Below are 17,561 nucleotides of genomic sequence, written 5' to 3'. Positions count from 1 at the left end.
CTGGACCTTTGAAAAACATGATGGCCAAAACACTACTCAGACTTATCAATTGTCTAAAGTAATGCATATGGCTTAAATTGTTCTCTAAAGAGGTATAGGTTGGATAACTGGATACAAAAAATCAGACCAGGTTATCTGTTATCTACAAGAAACTCATCTTACCTCAAATGATAAAAAAAAAAGACTCAGGGTGAAGGGATGGACATATAATACAGGCAAATGGAAATGAAAGAAAAAGCAGGGGTTACAATTTTATTTTCAGATACAAAAGGATTTAAACCAACAAAGGTAAGGAAAGACAAGAATGGACATTACATATTTGTCAAGTGCAACACACAACATGAAGATATTTTGATAATTAACATTTATTTTCCCTTACCAAAATAGTCCTCAATTTATAAAGTAAACCCTAACAGATATGAACAATGTGATATCTTCCTGCACTATAATAGTTGGAGATTTTAACACCCCTTTCTCAGTTCTGGATATATTCTCCAAGAAGAAATTAAACAAACAAACAAACAAAAAAATATTTGACTTAACTGTGACCCTAAAACAAATGAATTTAACAGACATCTACAGAAAATTTCATCCTAATAAAACTTCTTCTCTTCAGGCCATGAATCATCTTTCAAAATGGATCATAAGAGGGAAATTTATAGCACCAGAAGCCTTCATTGAGAAAACAGAGATAGATGAAGTCCATAATCAAATGTGACATCTCAAGCAACTTGAAAAGGAAGAACAATCCAATCCCAAACCAAGAAAAATAAAAGAAATAACCAAAATTAGAGCAGAACTAAATGAAATTTAAAACAAACAAAAAAAAATTCAGAAGATCAAGAAAACAAAAAGTTCATTCATTGAAAAGATTAATAAAATTGATAAAACTTTGGCTAGCCTACCCAGAAACAGAAAAGCAAAGTCTTTAACCTTGTCAATCATAAAGGATAAAGGAGAAATAACAATAGATACCATAGAAACTAAAAAAAACTCTCAATGATTACTACAAAAAACACTTTATTCTTAGAAATATAAAAATATAGAGAAAATAGACCAATACTTGGAAGCACACCATCTTCCCAGACTCAACTCAAAAGAATTAGAAATTTTGAATAGACCTATATCAAGCACTGAAATAGCATCAACTCCACAAAATGTCCCCAGAAAAGAAAACTCTGGGACCAGATGGATTCACATCAGAAATCTACCAAACCTATAAAGAGAAACTAGTACCTGTACCTATATTACATAACCTTTTCCACAACATACAAAAAGAAGGAAACCTCACCAACACATTCCATGAAGCAAATATCACCTTATTCTCCAAACCAGGAAAGGAGCCAACAAAAAAAGAATACTATAGACCAATTAATCAATATCAATGCAAAAATATTCTGTTAGATCCTAGTAAACAGAATTCAATGATACATCAAAAAAAAAGTATACACCATGATCAAGTTGGTTTTATTGCAGGGTAACAAGGTTGGTTCAACATACATAAATCTACAAAAAATTATACACCACATAAATAAAATAAAAAAGACCTTATGATTTTATCAATTGATACAGAAAAACTTTTGATAATATCCAGCATCCTTTCACTATTAGTATACTTAAGAAAATAGGCTTAAATAGCACATTTCTTAAACTGATAGAGGTCATCTACAGCAAAACCACAGCCAATAACATATTGAATGCAGTAAAATTGAAAACATTTCCACTCAGATCTGGAATTAGACAAGGATGTCCATTGCCACCACTGCTATTCAACATAGTAATGGAAGTCCTAACCATCACAATCAGGCAAGAGAAAGAGATCAAGGGCATTCAAATAGGATCAGAGAAGGTCAAACTCACTCTTCGCAATGACACAATTTTTTACCTGCAAAACCCCAGGGACTTAACTACAATGCTCTTAGAAGTAATCAAGGAATATAGCACTGTCTCAGGATACAAAATCAATACTTACAAATCAGTAGCTTTTATATATGCCAATAATGGTCAAGGTGAAAATATAGCCAAGGACTCTATTCCTTTTACAGTAGAGCCAAAGAAGATGAAATATCTGGGAATTTGTCTAACAAAGGAAGTGAAAGATCTTTGTAATGAGAACTCTGAAATGCTGAGAAAAGATATAGCTGAAGATGTTAACATATGGAAAAATATATCATGATTGTGGCTGGGATGAACCAACATTGTTAAAATGTCCATACCACCCAAAGCAATCTACAGTTTTAATGCAATCCCTATTAAAGCACCAATGTCATACTTTAAAGAACTTGAAAACATAGTACTTCATTTTATATGGAATCAGAAATAAACTCTCATAGACAATACATTACTTAGAAATGAAACAAATCAGAAGGCATCACATTACCAGACTTCAGATTATACTATAAATCTATAGTGATAAAAACAGAATGGTACTGGTACAAAATTAAAGAGGTAGCTATATGGCACAGAATAGAAATCCTAGAGGTGAACCCATGCATATATCATCATTTGATCTTTGATAAGCTTAACAAAAGCATATATTGGGGAAAAGATCCCTATTTAACAAGTGGTGCTGGGTGAACTGGCTAGTAACTTGTAGAAGACTGAAAGTAGACCCCCACCTTTTACACTAACAAAAATTGATTCTCAATGGATAAAATTTTAAAATTAAGACATTAAACTATAAAAATACTAGAAGAGAGTGCAGGTAAAACACCTGAAGATATTGGCCTGGGAAAATATTTTATGAGCAGGACACCCATGGAAATTGAATCAATACCAAAAATATATTACTGGTATCTGATCAGTCTAAAAATCTTCTGCACAGCTAAGGATACTATAAGTAAAACAAACACACTGCCTTCAGAATAGGAGATGAGTTTTGCAGGATATATTATCTACAAAAGTCTAATAACTAGAATCCACAGAGAACTCAAACTAATCCATAAAGAAAGAAGAAACAATCCCATTTCTTTTTAGGTAAGAGATGTCATCACAAACTTCTCTGACGATGACCGATGTATGGCCTATAAACACATTAAAAAATGCTCATCATCTTTAATCATCAGAGAAATGAAAAGCAAAACCACTTTGAGATATCACCTAACTCTAGTAAGATTAGCCCACATCACAAAATAAAAAAAAACTAGAGATGATGGTGCAGATGTGAAGAGAAAGGAACATTTCTACATTACTGGTGGGACTTCAAACTAATACAGCCTTTTTGAAAAGAAATATGGAGAATTATCAAGGAGCTAAAAGTTGACCTACCATTTGATCCTGTAATATCATTATTAGGTATCTACTGAGATGAATTAAAACCATTTTACAACAAAGACATTTGCAACATAATGTTTATTGCAGCCCAATTCACAAATAGCCAAGTTCTGGAAGCAGCCTAAATGTCCATCAACCCAAGAATGCATAAACAAATTGCAGTATATATGTAGCATGGAATACTGTGCAGCAATAAAAAGAGGGAGACTTTACATCTTTTATGTTTACCTGAATGGAACTGGAACATATTCTTCTTAGTAAGGTATCTCAAGAATGGAAAAAAGAAATATCCAATGTACTCAAGGCTATTATTGAATTCAATATGTGAACATTTACACATTCATATGAATGATAAAATACAAAGAGAGTCCAGTAAAGAAAGAAGGGAGAGAAGGGAGAGGGGAGAGGAGAGGATGAGTGGAGGGAGGATATTTAGCAAGATCTCACCTAATGTACATAATGCAAGGGTACATTTCTTTTCTTGTATTTTTTTTCTTTTCTTTTTTTGGCACTTTTTGGCTGGTGCTGGGTTTGAACCCACCCCCTTCAGTATATGGAGCTGGGACCCTACTCCTTTGAGCCACAGGTACTGCCCACAAGGGTACATTTCAAAACAAATAATAGTACATTATAATTGTCGTACCATAAAAATTAGTAAGTGAGGTGATGGTTATGTTAACTAGTTTGATTTACACATTCCACATTGTATATCAAATCATCACATTATACCCCATAAATGTATACAATTATGATTTAATAAAAATTAAGTTAAAAGAGTGGTGCCTGTGGCTCAAAGGAGTAGGGCACTGGCCCCATATGCCAGAGGTGGCAGGTTCAAACCCAGCCTGGGCCAAAACTGCAAAAAAAAAAAAAAGTTAAAAAAGAAAATGTATCATGTGGATTAATTTGAATTCTCTATAGATCCTAGTTATCAAGATTTTGTCTGATTCAAAATATGCAAATATCCTTTTCTCTTGTGTAGGTTGTCTATTTGCTTTGGTTATTTTCTCCTTAGCTGTACAGAAGTCCCATTTGTTTATTGTTCTTGTTGCAATATCAATGGGCAAGAAAGATGAATAGAAGCTTCTCTGAAGAAGACAGGTGAATGGCTAGCAAATATATGAAAAATGCTCATTGTTCCTAATTATTAGATAAATTCAAATCAAAACACCTTGAGATATCACCTCGCCCCAGCAAGAATGGCCCATATCGCAAAATCTCAAAACTGCAGATGCTGGTGTGGATATGAGAGAATGGAACACTTTTACACTGCTGGTGGGACTGCAAACTAATACAACCATTTTGGAAGGATGTATGAAGAACCCTCAAAGAACTCAAGCTAGAGCTCCCATTTGATCCTGCAATTCCATTACTGGGAATCTACCCAGAAGGAAAAAAAATATTTTATCATAAGGACACTTGCACTAAACTGTTTACTGCAGCTCAATTTACAATTGCCAAAATGTGAAAACAGCCTAAATGACTACCAACCCAGGAATGGATTAAGAAGCTATGGTATGGGTGGTACCTGTGGCTCAAAGGAGTACCGCGCCAGCCCCTTATGCCGGAGGTGGGGGGATCAAACCCAGCCCTGGCCGTAAACTGAAAAAAAAAAAAAAAAAGAAGCTGTGGTATATGTATGGCATGGAATACTACTCAGCCATTTAAAAGATGGAAATTTTACATCCTTTGTAGTAACCTGGATGGAAGTGGAACACATTCTTAGTAAAGCATCACAAGAATGGAGAAGAATGAATCCTATGTACTCAATTTGGTATGAGGACGATTAATGACCTCGTACATGGTGGAGGGTGGGGGAAGGAAAGAGCAGAGAAAGAAAGAAGGAGGGAGGGGAGGGGGAAAGGAAGAACAGTGAGAGGGGGTGGGGTCTTGGTGTGTAACACACCTTTTGGGGGCAAAACACAATTACAAGAGGAACTTTACCAAACAAATGCCATCATGTAACCTGGTTTCCTGCACTTTCAATAAATCCCCAACAATAAAAAATAAAATTAAATAAAATGTATCTATCCCTCAAAGACCAAAAAGAAAAAAAAAGGCCCCTTGAATAAATGGATCTGTACTACTATACTATAGAAAATTTAATATAGCCTGTGTCAGTGATATATACCAGCAAATATCCTAGTTGATATATTTGTTTGATAAAAATGTTGTAAGTTATACATGTATATATTTGACAAATTTGTTAAATGTAGATTAAGGGAAATATAATTTTGCACTGGGGTTTTCACTATATTATTTGCCTATAGATTACTAGAAGTTTGTTACATTTCACACAACCTGTGAAATTCCATAGTATCCATTTATTTAAGAGCTTGTAAGATACAGATTAACTGTAATATTCTTTGATGCTCAACTGTGTATACACTAATACATAAATTGTATTTTAATATGTGGAAAAATCCAGCATAAAGAATTAATTCTGTATTGTTTTTTATAACCAAAAATGTTTACTTATGTTTGATTTTCCTCTCTCATTAACACCATCCCATTGAGCTTATGTATACTTCCAATTCTTATTGCAAATTGCAGCCCATATCTATTTATGAAATCATTCTCTGTGTCATAAGAAAGAGATAAATTCTTCAAAACACTTTGTACTCAGTGTAGACTGAGTATGATGGTTATGTAACACAAAACCCACTGATGTTTTGAGCTGCCAATAATTTTATATTGTATGATTAAACAGCTCTCTCATATTATAAAATAATATATATGCTCATATGCACACATATGTACATATAATTTATTTTCACTGTCATGTAAAAATATTTCAGTCAATGAAAGACTGCATATCGGACACTGGTCCCATGAACATATATTAGACTTACAAAATTCTTATGCCCTGGTGACATTTTGCAATTTTGATAGTGCTTCAATAAGCTCTTATAATAGATAACAATTTTAACATTGTCACAAAGTGTATTACACATGTGTTTTTAGTGATAATGGTACAAACAAACCTACTGCACAGCAGTCTTATAAAAGTATAAAACATACAATTATGTATGGTACATAATAATTGATAACAATTGGAGATCAACTGGTTCATGTATTTAGTTTTATAAATTTTATAGTGTCATCCTTCTGCTTATGAAAAAATTAACCATAAAAATGTTTCAAAATGGTTCTTCAGAAAGTATTTCAGAAGAAGGCATTGTTTGTTAAAGGAGAAGAGAGCTGCACGAATGTTATTTCCATGAATTAACTTCTAGTGGGGCAAGATGTGGAAGACAGTGGTATGGATTATAATGATCTTGTGTAGGCATAAAGAAATGCCTGTGTTTGTATATCAGCTTTTTTATTGCAAAACATTAAAGGGATACAATGTTCTTGGTTATGTGGATCACTTTCTTAATGGTTCACTCAGGACTGCAAGTGTGCCAATCACCCAGTGTTCGTTGTGCACATTAGGTAGGTTTTCATCCATCCACTCCCCCCCTTCCCACTGCTCGATTTCCACTGAATTTTACTTCCCTCTCTGCATAAGTGTGTTCACTGTTTAGTTCCAATATAATACAAAGCACATGATATATCAATTTTTCCAGTCTTTAGATACATCACTTAAGATAATGGTCTCTGGTTCCATCATCTTGTGGCAACAGGCATTAAATCATACATGGTGAATTGATGAGCACTTAGGTTGAGTCCACAGCTTTGCAATTTTGATAGTGCTTCAGTAAGCATTCAAGTGTAGGTTTCTTTTTGAAAAAAATGACTTCTTTCTTTTTGAGACAGAGTCTTACTTTCTGGCCCTTGGTAGAGTGCTGTGCTTCTCCATTGTAATACATTACTAAGAATTTATTTTAACTCCATATAGGTTAATATAAAGGATGTAGAGTCTCCATCTTTTTAATGGCTGAATAGTATTCCATGATATACATATACCACAGTTTGTTAATGCAGTCCTGATTTTCTGGGCATTTAGCATGTTTCCAAATTTTAGCAATTGTACATTGAAATGTGATAAACAATCTAGACAGATGGTCTTATGATAAAATGCTTTTTCTTTTTTTTTCCTTCTGGGCAGATGCCTAATAGTGGGATTGCAGAATCAAATGGGAGGTCAAATATGACTTTCTTGAGGAGTCTGAGCACTTCCTTCCAAAGAGGTTGTATTAGTTTGCCAGTCCCACCAGCAAATGTAAAAGTGTTCTCTTATCTTCATATCCATGCCAGAATCTGGAACACTGGGACTTTGTAATGTGGGTCATTCTCATTGTGCTTAGGTGATATCTCAAGTTGGTTTGATTTACATTTTTGTGATGATAAGGAAACATATTTTTTCAAATATTTGTTAGACATTTGTCTGTCTTCCTCAGAGAGAGTTCTGTTCATATCCCTTGCCCATGTTAGATGGGATTGTTTGCTCTATTTGTTTATTAATTTGAGTTCTGAGCAGATTCTAGTTATCAGAATCTATTATTTGTTAGATTAATACCATACAAATATCTTTTCTCATTCTGAAGGTTGTCTTTTGCTTTAATGTTTGTGTTCTTAGCTGTGGAGAAGCTTTTCAGTTTAATTAAGCCCAATTCATTTATTTTTGTTGTTGCAAATGCACTTGAAGGCTTCATCATAAAATATTTCCCTAGTCATACTTCATCAAGAGTTTTTTCTACACATTCTTCTAGCATCTTTACCATTTCATATCTTGGATTTAAATATTTTATTTATCTTGAGTCAATTTTTGTACTTGGAGAAAGGTCTGTGTCCAGTTTGAGTCTTTCACATGGATTATCCAATTCTCCAGCACCATTTGTGGAGTAGGGATTCATGTTCCCACAGTATGCTTTTGTTTTGGTTCATCAAAGATCAGATGGCAAATAGACACTTGTTTCAAATCTTCGTTTTCACATTGTTTTTATATGTTTATGTCTCTATTTGTGTGCCAATACCATGCTATTTTGATCACCGTGGACTTGTTATGTAACCTGAAGTGTGGCAGAGTGATGCCTCTGCGTTTGTTTTTATTACTAGGAATAGCCTTGATTATGTGGGTTATTTCTGATTCCATAGAAAATGCAGTTCTACTTTTTCCAGTTTTTTCTAAATGTGATGTTGGCATTTTAAGGGGGATTGCATTGAATCTGTAGATTGCTTTCAGTACAATAGACATTTTGACAATGTTGATTTTTCCTAGCAAAGAGCATGATATGTTATTAATGTCTTCTGCTAATTCTTTTCTTAGGGTCTCATCATTCTCTGTAAAGATCTTTCACCTCTTTTGTTAGGTATATTCCTAAGTATATAATTTTCTTTGATGCTACTGTGAAGGTAATTGTGTCCTTGATTAGATGCTCAACATGGCTGTTATTGGCATATATAAATACTACAGATTTGTGGACATTGATTTTATACCCTGAGATGTAATGGCATTTCTTCATCATTGCCAGCAGGTTTGTGTTTGAGTCTCTGGGGTTTTCTAAGTATAAGATCATATCATCAGAAAAGCGCAAGAGATTGGCCTCTTCTTCCTCCATTTGGATGCCCTTTATATACTTCTCTTCCCTGACTGCATTGGCTAGAACTTCCGGAACTATGTTAAATAGTCGTGATGATAGTGAGCTCCCTTGTCTGGTTCCAAACTAAGTGAAAAAGATTTCAATTTTTTACATAAAGTATGATATTTGCTATGGGTTTGTCATAGACAATTTCAATCTATTTAGGAAATGCACCAACTATGATTATTTTCTTAAGTATTCTTGTAAGAAAAGGATGCTGAATATTATCAAATGCTTTTTCTGATTCTATTGAGGGGATCATATAGTGTTTGTTTTTGCTTCTATTTATGTGATTAATTGTATTTACTAATTTGTGAATGTTGAATGAACTTTCCATATCTTGGATGAAGCGTACTTCATAATGATATATAATTTTTTCATGTTTATCTGTAATTTATTAGATACAATTTTGTTGAAGATTTTTGCATTTATATTCATCAGTGAAATTCATCTGCCATTCCCCTTTTTAGTTGGGTCCTTTCCTGGTTTTAGAATCAAGGTAATCTTTGCTTCATAGAACATGTTGGGAAAGGTTTTTTCCTTCTCAATGTTTTGGAATAGGTTGTGCAGTATAGGTACAAGCTCATTTTTGAAGGTATTATATAATTCTTATGTGAAGCTATCTAGTCATTTTTTTTATTGGAAGTTTTTATTGTTTCTTCAAACTCAGTGCTTGATATTGCTATGTTCAAGACATCTATTTCTTCCTGTCTAAATATAAGGATAGTGTGATTCCAAGCATTAGTCCATTTTCTCAATGTTGTGAAATTTCTGGTGATAGAGTTTTTTGTAGTTGTCAGGAATAATCCCTTGTATCTCTCTGCTATCCCTTGATATTTTCCCTTTTTCATTTCTGATTGAGGTTATTAAAGATTTTCTTTTTCTATTTCTAGTTAATCTGGTCAATAGTTTATCAATTTTATTTATCTTTTTGAAGAATCAACTTATTGTTTGATTAATTTTATAAATGATTCTTTTGTTTTCAATTTCATTTATTTCTGATTTAATTTTGGTTATCTCTTTTTTTTCCTTTTATTAAGTCATATACACATAGATCATGAATACATTTATGCATTTGTGGGGTACAATGTGTTGATTTTTTAATACAATTTGGAGTGTTTATATCAGGTTATCTCTTTTCTACTGCTAGGTTTGTGATTGGATTTCTCTTTCTTTTCCATTTCTGTAAGGAGGTTTATTAGATTGTTGATGTGTTCTGTGTTTTTTTTTTTTTTTTTGGATGCAGGCATCTAATGTGATACATTTCCCTCATAAGACTGCTTTTGTAGTGTCCAGCAGGTTTTGGTAGCCTGTGTCTTCACTGTTGTTGTGTTCAAGGAAGTCAATAATTTCCTTTTTTATTTCTTCCTTGACCCACCATCATTCAGCATAAGATTGTTTAGTTTTCCTGCCTTTGCGTATGGATCCAAATTTTTGTTGAAGTTGAGTTAATTTTATAAATGATTCTTTTTATAAATGATTCTTTTATTTATGTAGTCTGAGAAGATACAAAGTATAATTTTAATTCTTTTGATTTGTTGAGATTTGATTAATCTATTTTGCTGTATGTTTTATGGGCTGATGAGAAGCATGTATATATGTCCTTTGCTTTGGGATATTGTATTCTGTATATGTATATTAAGCCCATTTTTTCTAGGGTCAAAATTAAGTCTCTTGTATCTTTGTTTAGTTTCTGTTTAGAGGATATGTCCAGTTCTGGAAGAGAAGTATTAAAGTCCCCTGTTATTGATAAAGGGTTCTCCCATTCAAGGCTGGACAGGAGACCCCAGTTTTCCTTGGCCTGGGAAATTTCAAGAAGGAAACACCCTAAATTTTTGCCCTGGGCTGCAGGTACTGCATTCATTCATTTGTTAATATGCTCATTGAATTTGAAAGGTGTTTTTCTACCTACCAAGTCTTGGCTAAAGTATAATATATACTGCTAAACAAAGGAGCCATAGGAGAAATTTCTGACTTGGATCTCCCCCTTTGCCAGAAGCTTTTATGCCCTTTTACTTTTTCTGTATTCCTTTCTGTCTAATAAAAAATTTTATCTTACCACTGATCTTTGGTCTGTGGGTTCATTCTTCAAATTCCTGAGACCAAGGACCTACTGAGAAAGAAATTCCCATAACATTATTATGCTGTTACTGGATATCATATTGTTCACACTAATTAATGTCTGTTTCATAAATCTGGGAGCATTTAAGTTGGGTGCATAAATATTTAGAACTCAAATGTTCTCTTGCTTTTTATTTCCTTGACCAGCATGAAGTGTTTCTTTTTACTTTGGTTGCTTTATATCTGTTTGTATTTGATAACAAAATTGCAACCGTTCCTTTTTCAGATTTCCATTTACCTGAAATATTGTTTTTTTATCCCTTTGCCCTGAGACTTCTTTGTCTTTTGAGGCTTGCTGTGTTTCCTGGAGACAACATATGTAAATCTTGACCTTTTTTATTTTATTCAATTGGCCAGTGTGTGCCTCTTCAATGACAGTGAAGTTTCAGACCATTAACAATTATTAAGAGACTTAATAAGTGTGGCAGAGTTCTATTCATCTTATTTTGTGAAAGTCCATTCCCTAGTTTTATCCTTGTATCATTGTGGAAGCTAGATATTTTCCTTTAGTTTCAGGGTGATGATCAGTGTGTAGAATAGGTCTAAATATTTCCTGAACAGCTGGTCTTATGGCACTTTTCCTCAATGTTTGCTGATCATTAAAAGATTTGATTTCTTCATCAATTTTAAGGCTTAGCTTAGCAGGATATAGAATTCTGGACTGAAATTGTTTTGTTTAAGAAGATTAAACATAGATATCCATTATTTTCTGTCTTAGGGTTTTGTGGTTGGTATTTATTTATGGACAGGTAGTATTTCTTTTGGGGGTGTCTTTTACTATGAATTTTTCTCCTTACAGAATCTTGTAGTTTTCTTCTTACCCAGAGCAGTTGTCACTTATTCTTCTTTTAATTTCCTTTTGTTTACATGGGGCTTTTGCCCCCTCACTCAAAAGGGTGTGTCTGTAGCATATGTTGGATAAGAAACTGTGGCTTTGTTTGTGGATGCTTTGTTGATTGTCTATGGTCTGGATGGACACCTCGGTTATAGATATCTTTGGTGTAGTGGTTTTCTCAGTTGCCAATATTTGGTAAGCTCTAACAGAAGTTGCCTATTTGTGGGAAGATTCTCTTTCTTTCCTTGATGAGGAAAGCTGGAGATCTTTGGAATTATTTTACTTTCCCAACCCTGTTGTCTTCTTAACAGTGTATATTGTATTGTTACACCCTGTTTTTTTATTTCAGATTAATATGTGGTTACAAATGATTAGGTTACATTGTTTGCCTTTCTTAGGTAAAATCCCTATTGTAGTTGTGCCATGTACCCTTACATAGTGCCTGTTAGGTGAGAGCATGTTAATCCCCTCTCTTTTCACCTCTACACTTTCCCTTGACTTGAATTCAAATGAGTTTTTCTCTTCTGTGAGCATGTATTTGTTCATCTACTGTAATGATTTTCAACAGGTGTACTGTGAAAGGATCTTGGGTGTACTGCAAACATTTTTTTATAGATCGTTAATTAAATTATTTTGAAAAAGTTCAAACCATGGTAAGTATATTCTTTTTTCCAGTCTTTTGTTGTTGTTGTTCAGCATAATTTAGGTGTGCTGCAGAGGTTTAACTATAGGTTCGAGTGTGCTGTGATATAAAAAAGTTTTAAGAGCATTCATTCACAGGCTTCATGTTAATATTAAGTATATTGGATACCTTCTTTTCCGTTCTTGTGATTCTTTACTAAGGAAAATATCCTCTAACTCCATCTAGGTTAATACAAAAGATGTAAAACCTCCATCTTTTCAAACCTCCAGACTCTTATCTTTTCAAAAGATGGAGGTTTTAATAGATTAATAAACTATTTTATATTAATACAATGGGATACCATAGCTTATTAATCTATTCATGGGTTGATGGGCATTTGGGTTGATTCCATGTCTTGGTGAATCCAATTACTGAGTAGCTACCCAGGAGGAAAAAAAATAATTTTATCATAAGGAGGTTTATACAAGTTTTTTTATCACTACCCTACAAAGTTTAATCTCTGAGACAGTAAGTGGTGCTTATACTTAAGAATCAAACACACCCCTGGCCTCTATGATTGATGCAATAAATGCCATATAGCTTTTTAAATAACTATCTTCTTTTCAGAAGGTGGCACATAACAAGGGAAACAAGCTGCAGTTTTGTTTTGGGGACCTGAGACTGGATTACCCCCTTATAAAGAGCAGTGGCGTGTCCCAAGTGGTGGGCTGAGCTCACTTCCAGGTGAATTTTTTTTCTCCACTACAGCAGAGTTTGTTGGGACACTGAGGTTAGGTAGGGCTGGATTGGTGAAATCTGTTCTCATGACACATAAAAGCTTGTTAAAGTGGCTGTCTCAGAGGGAGTCAAAGGTTTAATCCCAGACTTTTAAAGAAAGCCACCAGAGAGGTACTGAAGCTGTCTTACCCAGTCATAAAGTCTGATTGTTAGGGAACGGCCATCTGAGAGCCACAATCTGGCTCTCAGAAGGAGGTTTTTCTCAGCTCTCGTTTCCTCTGCCCTGTGGCTTCTTTCCAGCATTTGGATTCAGGCAGGAGGTCAAACTAGCTGAGCTTTACTATGATAGCACTTCAGGCTGGAAACTTCTCCATCCAGGATCCCACCCCAGCCCACTAATGTGGTCTTTTTGTTAGGGTAGTGGTGCTCCATGGCTATTCTGCTGCTAGGAACCACACTGCACTCCCTTTTCTGTTGCACCCATGAAGGATCCTTCACTTCCTTAGACTAGTATATAAATCTCTTCTCTGTACCCTTGAGCAACATGATTAAGTCCTGGGGTGCAGGATCTGGCTTGTGGGCCTGTCCCAGGGTCTCTGAAGATCAATCCCTAACTGGGCCAGGGAGAAGTATGTTGGTCCTAAGTTGCATATGGTGTGCTTGAGAAGATTTGATGTTGCTTAGCTTTGAAGCATTCCCTACTCTGATGAAGCAGCCGTCAAAGTATCGCAGAGGAGGGTAAGAGTCCAAGAGCCTCTTAGTGCACTGCAGGTATTTAAGAAGAAAGATTTGAGCCCCTCTCTCTTTGGAATCCTCAGTGTGGTAGATTCACCAGAAGAATGGAAGCAGCCACTCCTCAGAGTGAGAATGGCAACATGGTGGTTTGTCCTCAAGAAGCTTCCAGTTCACTAGTGGCAACAGCTTCTGGGCTCAAGAAGGTAGAAAGGATCTCCACTTGGTTGAGAACCTGCTGACTGCCACAGATGTGAGGGAGGTAAAAAATACCACCCTTCATATCCTTTTTTCTGGACTCCAACTTTCTTGAGGTTTATCTCTGCTTGTATCTTTTTCCTTATTATTCTGCTCTGCAACTTCTTCCAAAGGAATGTCTGGTAGGTTTTGGCACTTTTTCCTTGCAGATGCATTTTATCTATGTGTTTACTTCTTGTCTTATAAAATTTTTCTTTCTTTCTGAGGTGGCCTGATAGCTGATGTCTCCATACATCCATCTTGTCTCTGCTCCTGAACTGTATCCATAAGTATTATTTTTAACAATTTTTTTACTGATAATTAGTAAACAGAATTCTGTTTTTCATTTCCAGTGAATCAGTGTGGTTGTTCTGTTACTTCAGTAAATATTTATTGAATACTTGCTAAGTCCCTGTAAACCCAACATTGAATGAGTCAAACATGAATATTTTAATATTTTATATTCTAGTGTTGAAAATACAGACAGTATACAAACAAATATAGTAACAAGCCAACAAACTTTATAAGATACATAGCAGAGAATAATATGTACTGTGCATAGAATTTTACTTGGATTATGTAAATGCCTTGGTTTTTCAAATTTAGTAGTTAGGAAAAGCCTCATTGAGAAAGTGATTTTTAGGTGTGGTCCCACCATTTACCCTCCCTCTATGAAACCTCTCCCTTCTCCTCCTTTCCCCTTCCACCTCTCTCCATCCTAAGCTATAGTTGTTATCTATTACCTATGGAGTATAATGCAAGGGGACAAGTCAAATATATCAAGTATAGAACATAAATGTCTTAACACAATAATTAAGTAAATTAGGTGAAAACTATATTAGTTTGATGTAAGCACTCCAAATTGTATAAAAAATCAACACATTGTACCCCACAAATGCATAAATATATTCATGATCTATGTGTATATGACTTAATAAAAGGAAAAAAAAAGAAAGTGATTTTTAAGTTGCGATCTGAAGAACAAGAAGAAGGATCTAGCTATAGTAACACTGGAGGTTGAGAGGGGGAAGGATACGGTACATTTCAAACAGAAGAAAACAATCAGTGCCAAATTATTCATTTTTTTCCATTTACTCAAAATAAGGTCAGTGTGGCTGGACCATCGTAACTAAAGGTGAAATATATATGAGATGAGCCTAGGTACATAGGTAGGGAAAAGATCATATTGGGCCTTATAAACCAAAGGAAGGATTTTTTGGTTTTAAGTTTTATAGCAAGTGCTTAGAAAGCAATAAGCAGGAATGTGTTAAAAAGATACAGAACAGAGATAAGTGCTGTTGCTAGGATGACATGAGCCAGTTCTTTGGAGAAGGGGAAAGATGGCATAGTACATTTGCATATCAGAGGATTAAAGATCACTACTATTCACAAAACAGAATTTCGGATAGCCATATGTGACAGAATCAGAAAAGAGTTTAACCTATATAACTCTACTCATCTACAATCTAACTTTTTAACTGTTTTTCCCCAGACTGCTGATGGAGTAGTTTGCAAAATACTAATCTGAACATATCATTTTCCTATATTAGTCCCCTTTTTGCATTCATTCTTTTCAAGGCTCTCAGTGATCTGGCCCTAAAATTCCTTTCTAGCACTTTTTTTTCTAAATTTCCTACCCTCTCTTCACTACAAGCATACTGGGTTGTAGTGTCCCTTAACATGTTACTTCCTTTGCCTGAAATTTTTTTTAGTACTCCTTCTCTTAACTCAGCACAGAGGAGAGCCTTCTCTAGCCACTGTGGATCCCAAGAATGATATTCACTATGCAAATATTTAACAAGCAGCATGGCATAGACAACTACCAGTCAAAATGGATGCCAGCTATGGAGATCATATCATCAAATCTTTTAGAATAGGGCCTGAGACTTGATAAGAATTGTCTTAATCATTTCAGGCTTCTATACAAGAATATTTTAGACTGGGTGGCTAAAATAACAGAAATTTATTTCCAAGTTTTGGAGGCTGGTAAGTTCAACATCAAGGTACCGACAGGTCCAGTGTCTGGTGATGGAATGCTTCTTGTTTGGAAATGGCCATTTTCTTATTGTATCCTACATATTAGAGAGTAGAAACAAAGAAATCTTTTGCATTTCTTCTTTCAAAGGCACTATTCCAGTTAATTAGGGCTTCACTCTCATGACTTAATTATCTACCAAAGGTCCCACCTGCAAATACCATCACATGGATTTGAGGTTTCAACAAACAAATTCTGCAGTACACAAATGTTCAATACATTACAAACACTATACCACTATTTGCTATCATTATATGGATAAAAAGTAATTAAAATATTTGTATGGAATTGTGAAAAATATTTTTCTATATTTTACTTTATTATTTATATAATATTAATGTTAAAGCATAAATGAATAGGTTAATTATAAAAATGTGTCATGACTTTTATGAAAGTTGAAATAGGAGGGAGGATAAGAATAGTGACCAGGCCAGAACTGAAGGTTAATTTTGTTGGCCAGTGAGAGAGTTGTTTTCAATTATAAGGTTTGAACTGTTAAATTATGAGCTTGGATTTGTTCCAAGAACAAATAGAGTGAACAGGGTACCTATGTAGGAACTTGAACTTAGAGTATTACAATTGGAAAAAGATACTTGAAAAAGGTGAAATTCTGTAGGTCAGCTCCTACATGAGCTGGAGAGAGGTGGAGAGAGTTGGTTCATTCCTCCACCTACCTTTCCATAGCTCAACATGTCTTTACTGACTTACAAGAAATCTTGTTGCTCCTCCACAGTTGTTACAGCAAATGGGGCCTCTGTGGCCTCTCTGGGGCCAGGTTGCTTTGCACAGATTTTGGGCCCAGGTCCTAAGGAGGCAAATAATAGTGGGGTGGCATTGATCTACTCTCACCAGGGACATAGAGCATGGGTGTTTGTGTTTGTGTTAGACACCCTGCCCTGCACATCACCTCATCATTCCTCCCCTCCTCACTCCCAATACTTGGAGTAAATCTGACTACTGCCACATTTCCTCTCTGACCCTACAAACTGCAGTGCTTGTGTGAGTACTTTCAGGGACTGGCAGCATATCACCCTCACCTCCTGAGAAACAATTTCAACACCCAATCACAGAGACAATGAAAATTATGGAGAAAGAGGAAGTGAGCTAAGTACGTAGGGGAAGGAAGAGAACAAGAAGAAAACATACATGAAGTGAAACCAACTAAAAAAATTCTAGCAACATGAAAAACCCTCACAGAACATATCAACCCTCACAAGTGATTGTGAAGAAGTTATCAGAAGGAATTCCGCCCATAAAGCTGTCGGGCGGGGGGTGGGGGGACTGTAATGACGTGTCTCCGGCCAGACCCAGGGCCTTGTTAGAGTAGGGAAGCTAGGTCTCCCGCCCAGCCCATTTCAGTGTCTGGACACTGGCCACTGGGCCAGCTTACCCCAGGAGGTCTCCTTCAGTCTCAGGTTCCAAAGTACCTTAGAAATCACTGTC

Source organism: Nycticebus coucang, chromosome X (genome assembly GCF_027406575.1).
Source record: "Nycticebus coucang isolate mNycCou1 chromosome X, mNycCou1.pri, whole genome shotgun sequence".
NCBI lineage: Eukaryota > Metazoa > Chordata > Mammalia > Primates > Lorisidae > Nycticebus > Nycticebus coucang.
The sequence above is the reverse complement of the archived record's forward strand: the minus strand, read 5'-3'. Positions refer to the sequence as shown.